This window comes from Olea europaea, unplaced genomic scaffold (assembly GCF_002742605.1).
Source record: "Olea europaea var. sylvestris unplaced genomic scaffold, O_europaea_v1 scaffold1760, whole genome shotgun sequence".
Taxonomy (NCBI): Eukaryota; Viridiplantae; Streptophyta; class Magnoliopsida; order Lamiales; family Oleaceae; genus Olea; species Olea europaea.
The window spans coordinates 48,107-67,831 of NW_019235322.1; the positions used below are offsets into that span (position 1 = coordinate 48,107).

General features: G+C 38.2%; 1 pseudogene; it reads left to right on the forward strand.

Moving 5' to 3' along the window:
• The first annotated feature begins 1,967 nt into the window (after positions 1-1,967).
• Positions 1,968-9,384, forward strand: LOC111378037 (annotated as a pseudogene).
• The last annotated feature ends 10,341 nt before the right edge of the window (positions 9,385-19,725 follow it).

Sequence of the window (19,725 nt, forward strand, 5' to 3'; positions counted from 1 at the left end):
ATTGTCCAAACTATTGTGAGTTTTAATTTTTTTTTCCATTTCAGTTGTTTATGTGATTGTTCGAAATTTTGTGTTTTTTGTTTCCCATTCTGTCTCTGGGCGATTTTTGTTGATTTTCTTTAGGTTTCGTGTTGTAAAGTTTTCGAGTTTGGTTAAAAGGTAAGCTTTTCTTTTCTCCTTTTGTTTTCAACATGAACTTTATAAATTTGAATTTCTTCCATAATTTTTACTTAGATCTTCTATGTTTGTTATCTTGTTCATGTTCTAAAGTTTTTGTACCTTTTTTACTTCTCCATGCCTTCAGCACGTCTTTCATACGCCTTGGCATCGTCCAATCCATATGTTGTGATGCAAAAATTTCATTCCACAGTAGACTAGCAGCATCACAATGGAGAAACAAGTGATCAATCGTCTCCCTACCTCTCTTACACATATAGCACCACTCTATAACATAAAAACCCCTTGTTCGTAGGTTTTTCAACGTTAGCACCTATCCTCTCCCGACTGTCCATAGTAAAAATGCCACCCTTGGTGGCAGTTTGCTCTTCCACACAGCTTTCCAGGGGAAAGAGCTTTTCTCAGATCCTAATAACGATTTAAAGAAAGTGCCAACTGAAAACATGTCATCCCGTGCCAGCCTCCACCTGCTGCAATTACCATCTCTTGCCCTGATTTGTACCTCATATAAAGATGTCAAAAACAGGGCGTAGTTATCTAATTCCCAGTCTTGCAAACCCCGTATAAAAGCAGTGTTCCAATTGATATTCCACACCAACAATCATCCTAGAAACTTATAGTATTACCATTCCCCACTATAAAAGTCAATCTCTCCCGAAAATCGCTCCACCCTCACCTAATATACCACCACAGACTTACCCCATAAGAGCCTCGACTCTCGACTGAGCACCATCCCTCCCACCATAACACCATATTTTGCTCCTATAATTTCTCTCTAAAAGCTCCCCCTCTCCGTTCCGAATTGCCACAACCACTTACCCAACAAAGTTTTATTGAACAGTACAAGACTTCTCAATTCGCGACCACCCAATCTCATTGGAGAACATACGACACCCCAATTAACCAAATGTAATTTCTTCTCATCTCCTAATCCTCCCCAAAGAAAATCCCTTTGGATCCTCTCCAATCTTTTTGCCACTGCAACAGGGATAGGAAACAGTGACATGAAGTAAGTAGGGAGATTCGACAATGTAGACCTTATGAGAGTAAGACGACCTTCCTTTGAGAAGTACATACGCTTCCATCCCGCTAGCCTTCTCTCTACCCTTTCTACAATACTATTCCAAATATGTGTACTTTTAAACCGTGCGCCTAAAAGCAGCCCAAGATATGTCATAGGCAATCGTGTAATCCTGCATCCAAGTATAGCAGCCAACTCCACCACATTATCCACCTTTCCCACTGTGATAGCTTCAGATTTCCCCAGATTTATCTTCAATCCAGATATAGCTTCATAACATAGGAGCAAGCGCCGCAAGTTCCAAACCTGCTCCACGTTTGTATCACAAAAAATCAGTGTGTCGTCTGCGAAGAGCAAATGAGATACTTGCAACTGCTCAACCATAAAGCCTCTCAATAAACTTTCCCCCATAGCCTTCTCAAGCATCTTACTTAAAGCCTCCATTACAATAACAAATGGCAATGAGGATAAATGATTCCCTAGCCTCAATCCTCTGCTGCTACGAAAATAACCCTCTGGAATGCCGTTCACCATAACTGAAAATGAAACTGTGGAGATATAAAATTGAATCCACCTCTACTACTTATCCCCGAAACCACAGCGCCTGAGCATATTCAAGAGAAATTCCCAGTTGACATGATCATAAGCCTTTTGAATGTCAAGCTTGCATAGTATTCCAGGAACACATAGGCACAATCGTGAGTCAATGCATTCATTTGCTATAAGTACTGAATCCAAAATCTGGCGCCCTTCAACGGAAGCATTTTGAAACTTAGACACCACTTTTCCCAGCACCTCCTTTAATCTATTTGCCAAAATCTTTGCAATAATCTTGTAAACACCGCTCACAAGGCTAATAGGACGAAAGTCTTTAATATCCGTCGCTCCCGATTTCTTTGGAACCAGCACAATAAATGTAGCATTGACACTTCTCAAGAACCTTCCACATTGAAAGAAATAAGTAAGGACTTTGACAATGTTCGATCACACCATTTCCCAACAAGTCTTATAGAACGAGAACGAAAATTCGTCCGGTCCTGGTGCCTTATCATCATTCGTGCTGAACACCACCTCCCTAATTTCATCCTCCCAAAAGGCCTCTCTAACCTTGATCCCCAAAAGGTGTGGTGGACTAGGGGTATTTTGGCCTTTTGTTTCCATTGTTTGAGCACAAGAGTCATACGCTTGTAAAAGCCTTGCCGCTCACGTCTGCAAGTAGTTGTAACTCTATCAGTAGGAGGATTCTCCAATAACGCTATTTTCAGCTCCTGTTTACTTCCTTGTCTAAAAGTTGCCACAGCTATCTCTTTGGTGAAGTACACATTGGATGACTCTTCATGACCGTTAGAAGGCTTCTACATGTCGGTACAATGGTTCATGGCATGTGCCTGGAGATTATACCTTTTCAATCAACTTGGTTGCGACTTGGGAATCATTTTAAAAAATGTGTACGCTCATTTTATTTCAAGCGTCAGCTGAAGGTCTCACTGGATACTTCAAATCTTGGCCACTGTATTTGCAATGCCAAATTTCCCATCACATCATCCTTTGCAACAGTCAAACTCATTTATAATCAAACAACCAGAACTGGCTACTTTTGAATTTCTTCGCCGCTTTCATCCGTATTGTTTGATACCTAGGGAGCAAAATAACATCCAGTATTCCAGAACTATGCACTATACCATTATTATTAATTTTTTTTAGAAGGCTGTAAAGTACCAGCACAAATTATGAAGCAAAAGACCAAAACGTAAATTTATAATAGTATTGCTGAATTAATGAAATGGAATTACAGAATCGATAGGCATTCGAGAGGCCTATCGCTCTCCCAACTTATCTCCCTATTTTATATAACTGGTGAGAAGCCTTATTTTATATCACATCCAATATTCTAGAACTATGCCATTATTGTTCTTTTAGAAGTCTAGATCAATTTCCTTAGCATGCATGATGCTTACCTACTTCCGCAACAGTTTTATTTGGGTTGGGGGGAGGGGGATGCTAAGGGAATAATGCTCATCTGTTCTCTCCCTGACCTGCTAACAAAACAAATGAAGAAATTTTGATGGACATGTTCCATGAATTCATTCATCAAAGTATTGTTCTCAAGCCATCTAATCATTCAAGAAAGGAGACTTCAAATCAGGACATGTATTCTCTCTCCCTCTGGCCTATGCTTTTCCCAAGTCCCTGTTATAACATTAAAAATCTTGAATTATATGTCCTTTGCTTGTCAATTCGTTTTAGAAGTTAATATTTTATGCCTAGAACATGTTTTAAATTGATTAAATCATGGAGCTACCAACAGTCATTGGTTTAGTTGTACTTAATAACTTCTTCACTTAATCTCATATCTAGGTTTTAGATTCATTAGGTGAAGTGGGTCTTCCCTTTTAAGTGCTAGCTGATGATGGTTGCACATTGGACTTTTTAAACAATAGTATGCCACCCATATATTTGGATTTTTCTTTATGATGTTTTACTGTCCTGAGACTCCTGAGATGAAATACAATGTACCAGTCTTTCTGCAACTTAATTATCGTGCTTTAGTTTATGGTTTCTATGTATTACATCATATATTACTGGAATTTGTTTATATATTACTATAATTTGTTTCCTGCAGAAGGTATTTTGACATTGTAATAGTATTTTATAGCTGGAATTTCATTTCATTGTGTGTTTTATCAGGAACTTATCTTCCAAAATCTTTTGATTCTGTTTCGGAGCGCCATGGGTGATATACAAAATGCTGCCAGAGAGGCCTTGCTGCGAGTTTGGTAATGTGGAATGGGGAAAAAATGATTTAATGTAATTGACTCAAAGTTTACTAGGAGTAAGACTACTAATTGACAGGCTCCAGGAAATTTAGTTATTCACAAGCTGTTCAATCTATTCTTGAGAATATCGAGTACCTTTAGTGAGAATAAAACCTTTGGATTGTTAAAAAATATGCTGCACATGCCATTTACATTACTACTGATTATTGAATTTTGGTAGTTAGTGCTTGGATGTGTTTGTTTGTGGGAGCTCTTTTTCTTAGCTCCTTTCCTTTCCTTTCCTTTCCTACCAAACCCCTCCCCAGCCAGGTCTTTAATGCAAAGCCTGGAGGAGAATACTTGTCATCCTGCTGATCATGTAATTCATTTAACGTTGACCTAGAGTGGCGAACTGGACCTTAATCGAGAGATGAGTGTAAAAAAAACAAATTCTTTAAGAAACTATATTCACAATGAGACCATGGCACTAAAAGTAATTATAATCTATTTATGAACAATCAGAATGTTAAAAAGTCGGGTTTGTTTGTACTCTTAAAGAAGGCCTATTCTATTGGTGGTTCTGGTCCTAAAAATTCATCCAAAAGTAATAGATAAGTTTAATGGGATTACACTAAATAATTTTTGAAAGTGTATTCTTATGATTGAAAACAAGTTTGAAAGAAGTACTTTGTATATCTTGTATATCTTATCCTTTATACTCTTTATGCAAATACAAAGTAGAGACAAATCGAGAAAGTAGAGAATTTTAGTAACAAATTGAGACAAATCAGGAAACATATTGGAGAGATATCTGGAAACAGATTTCTTATAGAATAAAAAACTAAGAATTACCAAAAATCTCTCCACAGATGATCTGTTGCTTGTCTTAGAATTAGAATCATTTTTTGAAATTTTTTCTACATAATCATCACGCCGCCAATATACTGCAGTGCTTGACTTCTGCTGGGAATTTTTTTTCCCCACAGAATTTGTATTTACATGTATATTGACTACAGCTGAAATGATTGTGCAGGCGGCCATTGGTGCACTTATGGAGCAAATTGTCTTTCTTCTTCAACTGATTGACTCGAAAAGAAAGCATATTTGTCTTATAGAATAAAAAAGTAAGGATTACCAAAAATCTCTCCACAGATGATCTGTTGCTTGTCTTAGAATTAGAATCATTTTTTGAAATTTTTTCTACATAATCATCACGCCGCCAATATACTAGCAGTGCTTGAATTCTGCTGGGAATTTATTTTTATTTTTTTCCCCCCACAGAATTTGTATTTACATGTATATTGACTACAGCTGAAATGATTGTGCAGGCGACCATTGGTGCACTTATGGAGCAAATTGTCTTTCTTCTTCAACTGATTGACTCGAAAAGAAAGCATATTTGTCTTCCTTATCTCATCAGGAAAGAATTGAAGCAGTATTTCCATGCTGTTTTAAAAACTGTTACAAAGGCCCTGGTACCCTCAACCTACTTCTCTGCCATCATTCATTTACTTGGCCATACGGATAGGAGTGTGAGAAAGAAGGTAAGACCATCCTTTTGGTTTCTGCTTGTCCTGAGTGGAAGCAGCTTCAAGCAATCGGAAATTGCTAAAACTGGCCATTCAAGATCGCATAAATCCTCCCTTGAATGGGGATTTGTCTGAAACTGCTTTCTTTTTACTAGAATGATTTAGAACCTTCTTTGTCTAATATACATAATGTTGCTCTGGCTAATGTTACTCTGGCTTAGGGACACTCTTTTGCATGTGCATTGGTGGATTTCTCAACCCATATCTGGGAGATATTTTAGGACTTGTTGTGTTGCATCCACTTTATGTTTCCACCATAGAGCTAAAGTTAAAGTTGAAAGCTGATGACCTACGAAAACTCATTACTGATAAAATCCCTGTAAGCAGCTTCCACAAATGCTTCCTTTTTCTTGGCGTATTTTTCTGATTATATAAATTATTAATGTTGGAACTTTCTATTGGCATTTTATTTTTGTTCGTCAGGTTCGTCTTTTGCTCCCACCTGTGCTGGGAATATATTCTGATGCTGTAAAATCTGGGGGGGTCAAGTTTATCAATTGTTTTTGAAATGCTAGGGAACTTGGTTAATTCAATGGATGGATCATCTATCGGTGCTTATTATGCGAAGATTTTTTATTTGTGCTTGCTAGCACTTGATCTTTGCAGCCAGCACCCTGCATCAGTTGAAAATATCGATACAATTGAGAAAAATGTCTTGAGGGCAATGGTTATCCTGACTATGAAACTTACAGAGACGATGTTCAGGCCTCTTTTCATCAAGAGTATTGAATGGTCTAGCTCAGATGTGGAAGATAGTGAATATACTACAGGAAAAACAATTAATTGCGTAATTTCTTCTATGGATTGGTCAACAAACTTGCTGAAAGCCATCGGTGAGTTAACTACTTATTTATCTGATAGAATTTTCTGGTCTATGATGTAGGTTTCCTGAAAGTCATCTAGGTTAATGGTTTTCATTGCAAGCGAGCAAGTATTCCAAACTTTTATCTGTGATAATTCGAGTCAAACGAGTTGATAATTTATTTCAAGTCTTAACGTTCTCATGTTTGGCACCTAATTAGTGTGTAATGGGTGTGATGGTAACATAGTTAATGTGGAAATAAGTTCTTTACAATGAGTAATGTTATATGTGCCCATTGTGGATGATTCCCATATGACGTGGCATTAAATGACAAGGCTATAATAGTGGATCTCATACTCCCACGTAGCTGGCCTTATCATTTCATGTCCCATCAGCTGCCACATCACATGTTAATCATCCCCATTGGGGAGATGTAGCATTATTCCTCCACAATATAGGAACTGCAGGCCACATAAAATGAGGATACTATGTGATTGAGATGTTGAATAGTAACAACTTTTAGAATTGATCGAACTATCCCACTGGATTGGTTGTCACCAGGAGGGGATACCTATCAGGGATTCTCTAAAAATCACAATCTGCCACTTTGGGAAAAATAAGACCTGCTATTCTTGTTCGTTCATGGTTCACATTTGCTAAGTTGGCAATATTTTTCAATCAGGGAAATGAAATTTTTGTAGGCGCAAGCCATCAATTGCGTGGAATTTGTTGCCACTTGGTGGTCTCATGTCTTTGTTGCTTTTGTATTTTCACCCAAACCAAAATATAAATGTTGTACTTCATATCCATATATGTTCATTTGTCCGAGTAAGATTCAACGGATTTCATTTTATTGCAGATCACTGTTTGTGCCTTACTTCAAGTTCTTGCTTGATGGCTGTGTTCAACATCTTGTTCATGCCGATGATACAAAAACTGGTATGGTTCCAAAGAAGAAAACAAAGCTTCAGGAAAAAAGCAATAACTCGGAGGAGGGAGATGTTGGATTCTCGCTTGAGTTGTGGCATCTAAGGGCATTGATTTTATCGTCTCTACATAAATGTTCTCTATGATATTGGGAACCTTAAATTTCTGGATTCATCTAATTTTCAGGCAAGAAGCTCTCTGCCTTATTATTAAATGCATTTTGCTTCATTTAACTTTGTTGCACTGTAGACAGTTTAAATATTGGGCCATATGCGCCAAATTACATGGTGTGTGACCTTTTAATTAAAAACGATACAGCATATAACTTTCTATTGAAGAACAGACGCCACCACCAAAATCAGTCACCAGCCTTCACCGGATTAAATTTTTCCATTTCTTGGATGCTTCTGTTCTTGTCTTCCAAGAAAGACTGTCAATTAGGTAGTTGAGTGTAGCGATTGGAATTTTATGATTGCACAAGGTTTATGGTTTTGAAGAACTTGCTTATCTGAAGTGTTATGGTGGTGGTTGATTGTTTAAAACATTTTCTTCAATGAAAGTTCCTTTGCTTGTTAGAGTAATTGCATTTGATTAATAGGACTTAGATCTGGTCAGTTTTATTTTTTATTTTTTTATTTTAATGGAAGGGAGTTTGGCATTGGTTTCTGTTTTGAAGTTGGAGTTGTCAAGAGTGATGTAATATGTTTTGTAGGACAATTTACCCTACCCTGGTAAAGATTTTTAGGTTATTTCATACTTTTGGATATAGGATTAGTATTATTCTTTGCAATATTTTGGTCTGGCACAGTTGCTTCCTTTGGTTCTTTTTGATTGAATGTACTATTTCTTCTTTCAGGTTCTTCTGAAACCAATTGTGTCACAACTCGTCATGGACCCCCCCGGCTTCTTTAGAATTATATCCAGACATACCGTCTGTGAAGGAAGTGGATGATTTGTTGGTTGCCTGTGTTGGCCAGATGGCTGTTACTGCTGGTTCTGACCTCCTGTGGAAGCCGTTGAATCATGAGGTCAGCAAAACATATCCTTCCATTAATCTGATTTTCTGGCAATGGTTTGTACATGTATTGCATATTTTCGATCCACAGACAAATCTGAAAATAGAAAAGATAAACTTATTTTGCGTTGATTCTCTTCCCCTATAAATTGCTGATTATTGATTCCCACATTTACAATGTCACATCCTTCTGTCTGTCTTTTACCATATATTGTAGTTGGCTTATATGTTAATTGTGCGGGATTTGATTTGTAATTTAACATAGTAGTAACTTATTTTGCACAAGGAATCTATTCTCTTAGAATAATTAGTGGAAGGATTCTAGTAGAGGTACACCAAACTCAAGAACTGAATCAATGTCTGGGGATTTGTCTGTCATTCTTGTCATTAATAACCATGCCAAACATGGGATATCCTATGCTGCTCATCTTCACTGGATGCTAAATCCATTCCATTTTTCATATATCTAATCCTGTTCGCTAAACCACCATTATAGTTCTACCCATGAGAAGTGATAGCCTAAGTACGTTCAAATTATTCACTGTTAGGTAAGAGGTCTAATTTTGTGTCACCTTCTGATTTGAATCTTCCAATGCAGGTATTGATGCAAACTCGTGCTGAAAAGGTTCGCCCCGTATTTTGGGACTCAGAATTGTCCAGTACCTCGTGGAGAAATTGAAAGAAGAATATCTGGCTTTTTTGCCAGAAACCATCCCCTTCCTCGGAGAATTGCTCGAGGATGTCGAGGTGCCTGTCAAATCTCTTGCGCAAGAGATTCTGAAGGAAATGGAAACTTTGAGCGGTGAGAGCCTTTGGCAATACCTCTGAATGAATCTGAAGGCAGTCTGCCTAGAAATTGCCATCCTTGTAGTACTAATAAGCAGAGATCAGGCACATTTTCTTTCACTGTATCTAATTCCAATTTTGTTAGGTTCTCTGCAGTTGCCTAGAATTATTATCTCGGGAAAGATTATGTTGAGATGAGTTATGTTGTGTTCTCGGCAAAGCTAGTTGTAACAAATTGCTTGTATTTGGAGGATACGGTTGATGGCAATTTCTTGTTATATTTATCGTAGCATTAGTTTCTCTCCCCTAAATGTGAGGGTGGATTTTTTTAACTGGAACCGAACTTCTCGAACCCCTTTCAGGCTGGTTTCAAAAATTACGTGGAATCGAATGGTTTAATTTACAAAATATTTGAAGTTTAATATGTACTGCCTAAGAATTGGAATTGATAAAAATAACACCCCTTAATTGGGGAACTAATTTATATTAGTGAGTACTACATCAATTTCTTCTCCTTCTGTGTATAATCAGTGCCACAGTAGCAAGGAATCATGCTAAATCTGAGCCAACTGAGACATATACATGTAAGTATAATCCTTGATGCTTCAATTTCTTCCTCTGCTGTATATTGCTTCTGGTTTGTTGAGTTGTATTGTCCAAACTATTGTGAGTTTTAATTTTTTTTTCCATTTCAGTTGTTTATGTGATTGTTCGAAATTTTGTGTTTTTTGTTTCCCATTCTGTCTCTGGGCGATTTTTGTTGATTTTCTTTAGGTTTCGTGTTGTAAAGTTTTCGAGTTTGGTTAAAAGGTAAGCTTTTCTTTTCTCCTTTTGTTTTCAACATGAACTTTATAAATTTGAATTTCTTCCATAATTTTTACTTAGATCTTCTATGTTTGTTATCTTGTTCATGTTCTAAAGTTTTTGTACCTTTTTTACTTCTCCATGCCTTCAGCACGTCTTTCATACGCCTTGGCATCGCCCAATCCATATGTTGTGATGCAAAAATTTCATTTCACAGTAGACTAGCAGCATCACAATGGAGAAACAAGTAATCAATCGTCTCCCTACCTCTCTTACACATATAGCACCACTCTATAACATAAAAACCCCTTGTTCGTAGGTTTTTCAACGTTAGCACCTATCCTCTCCCGACTGTCCATAGTAAAAATGCCACCCTTGGTGGCAGTTTGCTCTTCCACACAGCTTTCCAGGGGAAAGAGCTTTTCTCAGATCCTAATAACGATTTAAAGAAAGTGCCAACTGAAAACATGTCATCCCGTGCCAGCCTCCACCTGCTGCAATTACCATCTCTTGCCCTGATTTGTACCTCATATAAAGATGTCAAAAACAGGGCGTAGTTATCTAATTCCCAGTCTTGCAAACCCCGTATAAAAGCAGTGTTCCAATTGATATTCCACACCAACAATCATCCTAGAAACTTATAGTATTACCATTCCCCACTATAAAAGTCAATCTCTCCCGAAAATCGCTCCACCCTCACCTAATATACCGCCACAGACTTACCCCATAAGAGCCTCGACTCTCGACTGAGCACCATCCCTCCCACCATAACACCATATTTTGCTCCTATAATTTCTCTCTAAAAGCTCCCCCTCTCCGTTCCGAATTGCCACAACCACTTACCCAACAAAGTTTTATTGAACAGTACAAGACTTCTCAATTCGCGACCACCCAATCTCATTGGAGAACATACGACACCCCAATTAACCAAATGTAATTTCTTCTCATCTCCTAATCCTCCCCAAAGAAAATCCCTTTGGATCCTCTCCAATCTTTTTGCCACTGCAACAGGGATAGGAAACAGTGACATGAAGTAAGTAGGGAGATTCGACAATGTAGACCTTATGAGAGTAAGACGACCTTCCTTTGAGAAGTACATACGCTTCCATCCCGCTAGCCTTCTCTCTACCCTTTCTACAATACTATTCCAAATATGTGTACTTTTAAACCGTGCGCCTAAAAGCAGCCCAAGATATGTCATAGGCAATCGTGTAATCCTGCATCCAAGTATAGCAGCCAACTCCGCCACATTATCCACCTTTCCCACTGTGATAGCTTCAGATTTCCCCAGATTTATCTTCAATCCAGATATAGCTTCATAACATAGGAGCAAGCGCCGCAAGTTCCAAACCTGCTCCACGTTTGTATCACAAAAAATCAGTGTGTCGTCTGCGAAGAGCAAATGAGATACTTGCAACTGCTCAACCATAAAGCCTCTCAATAAACTTTCCCCCATAGCCTTCTCAAGCATCTTACTTAAAGCCTCCATTACAATAACAAATGGCAATGAGGATAAATGATTCCCTAGCCTCAATCCTCTGCTGCTACGAAAATAACCCTCTGGAATGCCGTTCACCATAACTGAAAATGAAACTGTGGAGATATAAAATTGAATCCACCTCTACTACTTATCCCCGAAACCACAGCGCCTGAGCATATTCAAGAGAAATTCCCAATTGACATGATCATAAGCCTTTTGAATGTCAAGCTTGCATAGTATTCCAGGAACACATAGGCACAATCGTGAGTCAATGCATTCATTTGCTATAAGTACTGAATCCAAAATCTGGCGCCCTTCAACGGAAGCATTTTGAAACTTAGACACCACTTTTCCCAACACCTCCTTTAATCTATTTGCTAAAATCTTTGCGATAATCTTGTATACTCCTCTCACGAGGCTAATGGGACGAAAGTTTTTAATATCTATCGCTCCCGATTTCTTTGGAATCAGCACAATAAATGTAGCGTTGGCACTTCTCAAGAATCTTCCATACTAAAAGAAATAAGTAAGGACATCAACAATGTCCGATCGCACCACTTCCCAACAAGTCTTATAGAATGAGAACGAAAATCCTTCCGGTCCTGGTGCCTTATCATCATTCAAGCTGAACACCACCTCTCTAATTTCATCCTCCCCAAATGAACTCTCTAACCAACTGGCATCCTCCTCAGTAATAGAAGAAAACTCTAGCCCTTCCAACTCTGGCCTCCAGTCAAACTGCTCATGATAAAGATTCTAATAGAAGCTTACCATCTGTGTCCCAATATCCTGTGGATCCTCGTAAGTAACGTCATCTACCTTCAACATATTGATAGAATTATTGCACCTATTGGAATTCGCGACCCTATGGAAAAATCGGGTGCATTTGTCCCATTCTTTCAACCACACGATCCTAGATTTCTGACGCCAAGCAGTCTCCTCCATCTCTATCAGCCTCTCGAATTCTTCCCTTAATTCTCCACGTCTCCCCCTCTCATCCCTTTCCAGTCCTCGACTTTCCTCCCTCCTGTCCAATTCTTCAATGTCTGATAAGCATTGATTTTTGCGATGATTAACATTCCCCACCACCTCCTCATTCCAACTCTCTAGATCTCTTTTCAACGCCTTCAATTTGCAATCCAATGCATAATTGGGAAATCCTCTGAAGTCATAGGATGCCTACCAAGTCCGTACTCGTTCCCCAAAATCTTCTACTTTAAGCCACATCTTCTCAAACCTAAAAGGTATTCTACCACCGCACCTCACATTCCCAGGTAACGAGATAGGGAAATGATCAAAATACGCTCTCTCCATTCTCCTCTGAATAACCTCTGGATACTTAGCCTCTCATGCCCCCACATACCAAGAATCGATCTATTCGGGATAGGATAGGTTGATCCCGACTAAATGACCAAGTAAAATCTCCCCCAATCATAGGTAGGTCCACCAACATGTTCTCCCTGATAAAGTCTAAAAAGTCCTCCATAGCCCTTGTTAATCTCCCCCCACTAGACCTGTCACTAGGAAAGCGGATCACATTAAAATCTCCGCCAATACACGTTGGAAGGTTCCACCAAGCCATCATTCCAGCCAATTCAACCCACAATCCACTTCTTTGCTCATCTACATTAGGCCCATAGACTCCTATAAACATCCACCGGAAACTATTCTCGATATTTCTAAATGAAATCGATAGAGAAAATGAACCTTCGCTAACCTCCTCCTTATCAAAGACTCTAGTGTTCCACATTATCAGTATACCTCCGAGGCCCCCGATGACCCTACAGACTGAAAACCCCACATGCTGTCCCCCCATAGGCTACTCACAACATCCCTCAACACAACCTCCAACTTTGTTTCTTGTAAGCATACAAGGTCAGCCCTCCATCCCCTTAACAGATTTCAAACTCCCACCCTTTTCCCAGCTTCATTAAGCCCCTCGTATGTTCCAACTAATTATTTTCGAAGTCATCTTAACACTTCATCATCCCTCCCTGTTAGGCCTCTCCTCAAATCGCCATCCCTAACATCATAGTTAATTGAACATTCAAGCCATTTAAGCTCACGATCGCTCTTTCTTCTTGCCTTACCTCCTAGAGTGCCCATCCCTTGTTCCCTGCTAGCCTCCAATTCTTCAAATAATTGCAAGAGTCTATCCTCATACCCATCAGAAGACACACCTACCATCTTCCTAAAATCCATAATACTTTGAAGAACCCAATTGGAAGGCAGGGGTCTGACGTCAAGTGCACTAACTTTCGCTATCTGCTCGGCATAAATAGGATCGTGGTAGTGTCCTTCCTTTTTCTCCACCTATTCAACAGCATTGTCTTCCTTCTCATCGCCACCTACCCACACCACTAACGCATTATCATTTCCTAGACCCCATTCCATCAGAGATTTAGAGCATCTCCTGGTGCAACCTTAGTAGCCGAGTCTGTCATCCCGTGCTGTTCCTCAATTGCCGACCCTGAGTTTTCAACCAATTCAAGTCCAATCTCTTACACATCATTTGACAATGATCCCTTTACAAGTGGAATCGTGTCTAATGATCCCATGGTCGTAGAACTAATAACTCTGTTCGCTTCCAACACCTCCGAGCCAATATTCATAATGTCGTGCTCTCCTACTTCCATCCGATGTTCCACCTCTCGATATGCCTTTATCATTGGTTCCACTCCATCCCTTTTTGTTCCCTCCATCTCATCTCACTCTTCATCTCCAGAAGAAATGTCCACTTCAAACCCTGTCTGGGGCTCGCAATAGGGCTTATCCACCGCATGTTTATCTTTAGTTAAAATCCCTATCGGCGCTGGCTCCTCAACATCCAATTTAGCTGACTCATCCAATCTTATCCCACACTCATGGCAGTAATTTAACCTGGACCCAACTACAGACCCATTTTCCACAACCTTGATTAATCCATCCAATTCTACTTTCAACGCCTGCATCTTTGCTATTAATTCGGCATGATGATCATTACTCTCACTGCCTACCATTTCCTTATGCAACATTACTCACTGATAAGCAATTTGCGAATCCCGAGCATTTGCCGTGACTTTGGCATAAGTCATCCCTCTTTGGCTTCTTACTTCATCTGTTTTACGCATAGCCTTATCCCTGGCCACAAAGGAATCAATAACTGCTTGGAAGATGCATGAAATCGATTTCCATCCCTCTCCATTTACACCTTCCGGTACCATTACAACCCCCTTTCGTCGCCTCTCTCCATACTGTGCTACCATGAGAAACCTGACACGACTGTTTGCACAACGTTGCGCCAGGAAAGCTCGGGATGATTCATTGAACTTGGCAACGAAGTCCTCCATCTTACTAGTCCTCCTCAATTTTTCCACCATATTAACCATCCACACGGCTCCAAATCGACCCATACAGATAGAGCCCGATATCTTCGAACACCATTCCGAAAGCTTAACAACACCGAAGGCGTTAACAAACACTACGAACTCCTTCGCCTCAACGTGAAACTGGGAACTAAGTAGTATAGGCTCCACCGCGTAGGGTTGTTTCCCATGATTCTGTACTAATGGGGCGAATGATGATGAAATTAACAGTCGAATCATCTTCATAACAATGAGAGGAGTCTGGAGGTCAGGTTTCGACCGGAAAGACCGGTGGCTCACGAACCCTGGTCGGTCGGAGTCGGAACGACCTACAGAGGTGGTCGGTTAGGCGCATGAGGCCTGGATCTGGTCGAAATCGGGCTGGAGATAATAGATCCAGCCGTCACATACGTGGGTTGGTGGCTGCTTTTTTGTGGCGTGAGGCCAGTGGGGATGAGTCGTCTGTTCAGGGTCTGGTGGCCAGCATCGGAGAGGCTGGCGCCGGTGTGGTTGGGCGGTGGGAGGGTTGGTTTGGATATAACGGGAGGCATTCTCTTAGTTAGATTAACGGGTTGCTCTCTCTCCTAGGTATTTTTAGATGTACAAGTTTGGAATAAATCTGTCTTGTACAAGTGATTAAGTACAAGAGTGTAATCCATGAATTTGATCCTTGTTTTAATTATAGAGTCATCGAGGCATATTTTAACTCATTGGATTTTCTAGAACTACAGAAGTTAATAATTTTACTCTTATAATCTTTGTTTTAGATTTTCATGGTAAAGATATGTTCATCTATTTTGTGTTTTATAAACAATAATTACTTGTATCATACTATGGGATGCACACATGGTAAAAAAGAGTTTTTTTTTTGTTAAACAGATAGAGTATATATTATAGTGGTGATTTAATTTATTATTATTTGGTCATTTTTCTTCATTATTGTTGGCGTCTTGGCCAGTGCCTTGCACTGGAATTTGTCCCTGTGTGTTGTCGTTTTCTCCCTTGCTCGCTGCCTGCTTTGCGCAATCTGTTTGCTGCAATTTCTTTGTGATTCTTGATGTTCCCTTCATGGTACTACTCTCTGCGTTGCGTGGAGCTTTTGCCCTTTTTTTGCATATTTTCAATTCATTTCATACGTTCTGCGTGGAGGTTTTGATGAATTAATTTATATTTAATTTTCATTTTCTTTTTGCTCAGTGAGGACTGCAAAATTTGATTCCAAGTTGTCATTTTATTATTTGTTTGTATGAACTATGAAGGGACTTTCCTTTGACTAACTAATTATTAGAATTATTGTGGCAATCAACTAGAGAAGATACCATCTTTGTACACACCCATTGCACATATGGATTGTGTAATGTATTTGTGAATCTTTTGAAGGGGGACCGAATATGACGATATTTCGTTGAAATTTCTGATTTTCTGGTGTTATTTGTTTATTGCTTTTATTAGTTTGACGCGCTATAGTGTTTGTTTTCCTCATCTTGATGTTTGTGGGCAATGGACTAGCTGCTGGAATGGATTTGTAAGGCCTCCCTTTTTCTTGAGATGTTGATGTTATATTTATATTATGTAGCTAAACTCATACTTTTGCCACTCACATTATTGAGTCTACTATGATCCATGCGATTCTTCATTTACTGCAGACATTTTAATGTGAAGGACAAATTATTTCGTATTGAACTTTGTGGATTTAAGTTCAGGGCTGTAATTCAAATTTAGTAAATTATGCCAAGAATTTACTTGATTAAATATTTGGTAGTGAATATGAAATTCGTTTATGTGCTAGCACACATACTGGAATATTCCTATACACCTGTGATGTTTATCTCAATTTGCGTAAATCATTTGGGGAATTGATTATAAACTTTGATCTTAATTTGATGTATTTAGGCAATTGGAGCTGAATATGGGGAAGGTTTTGAAACAATTAGGCCAAATGACCCCCTTAAGGTTGATGTGGTAAGCAGCCTCGAATGTACTTCATATATTCTATTGTACTTGTTTCTTGAAATTAAGGGTGTAGTTGTGGTCAATCATCTTGAAAATGAGTATTTATATCATATTCTTGTTGTTTTCTGTGGTATATAGGACTTCTTAAATGATAGATTGCAATAAGGTTTTCTTTGAAGAATTCATTATGCTATGAAGCCCAATGAAGCTTATGGGCTTATATTCTCATGGGATAATGTAGTTGTGGTCAATCATCTTGAAAATAAGTATTTATTGTAGAAAATTTAGTGTATGTGGACAAAATCGGGAAATGTTGTCTTTCGTCTCGTCAACTTGAATAATGCGCAATTAAAAGACTCCCAAATGAGGAGGGGGGTCACTACCGGACTGCTTAAATCCCAAGTTCTTCTTAGATAGTTTAGGTCTTTTTGACAAAACCTTTCAATTTTGCAACTATGCAAATCAACAAAATTCAAACAACCGTATATCGAATTTTTACCATATCATTGAAAGTTTTATTTCCAACAAATAACTTTTGTTCCAATAGAATTTAAAATTCATGAAGCATACGAACAATATATCATAAATTCATGAAGTATGGACTGTAAATTTAATACGAAAAATTGCATGAATTAAACAACTGAAATATAGAATTTTAACCCGAGGCCTGTGTTACACACAGTTTCCTTAAAACAGATACGTCCCCTCACCGTTCATGCTTGAGGTTTAAAACGAGCGTCTGTTTTCTAAGATACAACGATAAAACCAGTAGCTTTCGAGCACCGCAGAAACCACTCCGGCGAACTGAACTAGTGCCTGAACTACACCACCATCAAGAGAGAACTCTATGCAAATGAATTTCTAGTGTATTCTAAACTTGAAATTTTTTGCTTTTTTGTGTGTTAAAATGAGGAAAATGAGCCACTATTTATAGGCTAGGTTACCATTAATGGCAATAACCTTTGGAGTTCCTCATCTTTTTTCTATGTAGGACAAATTCATTTTTCCCACATAAACTCCATTTTGAGTGGCACACTTTGAGCCTCAATTTCTCATTCACCCGAGCATTAACTTTGGCAAGTAAGTATATAATTTCGATGTACTCACGGAGGAGAACATAAATCAACTTTCATTTTCCAAATTGAACAAACGGATCCCACTCAAAACTCGTGCCAAAGTCGACCAATTTTTTCAACAATTATATCATATTCTTGTTGTTTTCTATGGTATATAGGACTTCTTAAATGATAGATTGCAATAAAGTTTTCTTCAAAGAATTCATTATGCTATGAAGCCCAATGAAGCTTATGGGCTTATATTCTCATGGGATAATGTTGTGGTAAAGTTTAGAATCTCAGTTGTGTTCCATTTAAGTCTTTTTGCCAAATCTTCTTCTTCTTATTATTGTTTGGGTACTTTATGTAGTAGACTACAATTGGTATATCAATCAATTCAATTAATTTTTATATGACCGTACAATTTGTGGTTTTATCTATCTTTTTCTTAATTTTTTGATGTATCAAGATGCATGGTCGACATAATATAATATGATCAATATACTTTAATTTACGAGTACTCGTATCATTGCTTTTGGATTTTGTGAGTAGGCTGCTTACATGTTAGTCAAAATCAATGACCTGCCATTGTATCACCAAATTTTCTGCCTCTTAATTGCCGTTAAAGATATTGCTTAAGCCTGTGCCTATATTCAATGAGTTTTTTTCTTGTCAAGCATAGTAATATGAATCTGATTTTATTCTTATCATGAAAGTAATAAAAGCATTTACTATCTGTATGCAATGAAGACTGATTTAATTTTTTTTTTCGATGTAGCTTTTTTACATTGAAACTAACAGAGATTTTATGGCCCATCTATGTCACCTGACTAAATTTTAATTGCCAAATGTGTGTGCTCTAACTTGTTCTTTTTTATCATGCTTTACATTAGCTTGATTCAATTGCCAAAAAAAATTGATTCATTGAATCTTTCACTAATGTAAAGATTGATTGAACAAAACACTGCAGAAATATGCACCTGAACCCAAGTTTATTAAAAATTAGTGACGTGACTTGCACTTTCAATTTCAATGATTTTACGTGGTAGTTTATGTCTGTTGGAACTGAAAGTTGTAATGATTTAAGTATTGTCAAAAGGAATAAATTTTGGTTTGTGAGCAGTAGAACCCCAAGAAACTGTTTACAAGACAATAAGATAGAAACAATGCTACCTCTTACCTCAAGTAATAAGTAAGTAGTATGTCCAGTGTATATATATTGTTGCTTTAGCTAAAATATTTGGGAAGTATTTTATTACTAAACATTATACTTTTGCTAATATGATATCCATATTCTTATGTTTATCTGAGCAAGGGAGCTGAACAGGAAATGCAAGCAGCAGCTCTAAACATCCTCCCTATTTCTTTCACTATTACTCTTGATCATGCCCCCTCGCATTAGTTTTTATGCCCTGTGATATGGAAAAGACTAATTTCTCATTGATTCCCTATAAAGTTAGACATGGTTGCATTACATTATCTGCTCTATCCAATATATGTCTGAGTAGGTGAGCGAGGTTTAATTCTTACTAATAGTAAATCCATTTGACTAATGAATTTGTCCAAATTCATTTGTCAATAAGGACTAAGGAGTTGCAGTTGCGCCATTGGAGAAGAACTGAAGAAGGAAGATGAAGACTGAAGGAAAGGCACAGCCGCACAACCGGGTTTTTATTTTTTTGGTTGGTTTTGGGCTTAAGTATATTAAATTTTGGGCCTATTGTTATTTAATTTATTTAGCCCAAATGAATTTAGCCAACCGGTTACCCATAACCCATTTTATTTGGCCTGCCATTTCCTTCACATTTTCATTTTTCAATCCCCAGGGCCAGCAGAAGACGAGAGGCAGCAGCAAGAATTGTGAATTTCCCCCAAATTACCAAACCCTTTTCCTCAATCTCACTTCTTCATGCTCCAAATTCACACCACAAACTTCAAGCATCAGACTTTTGGACCGGTGAGTGGTGACTCCTTCTTTCCCTCTTTATTATTATTATTATTATTATTATTATTATT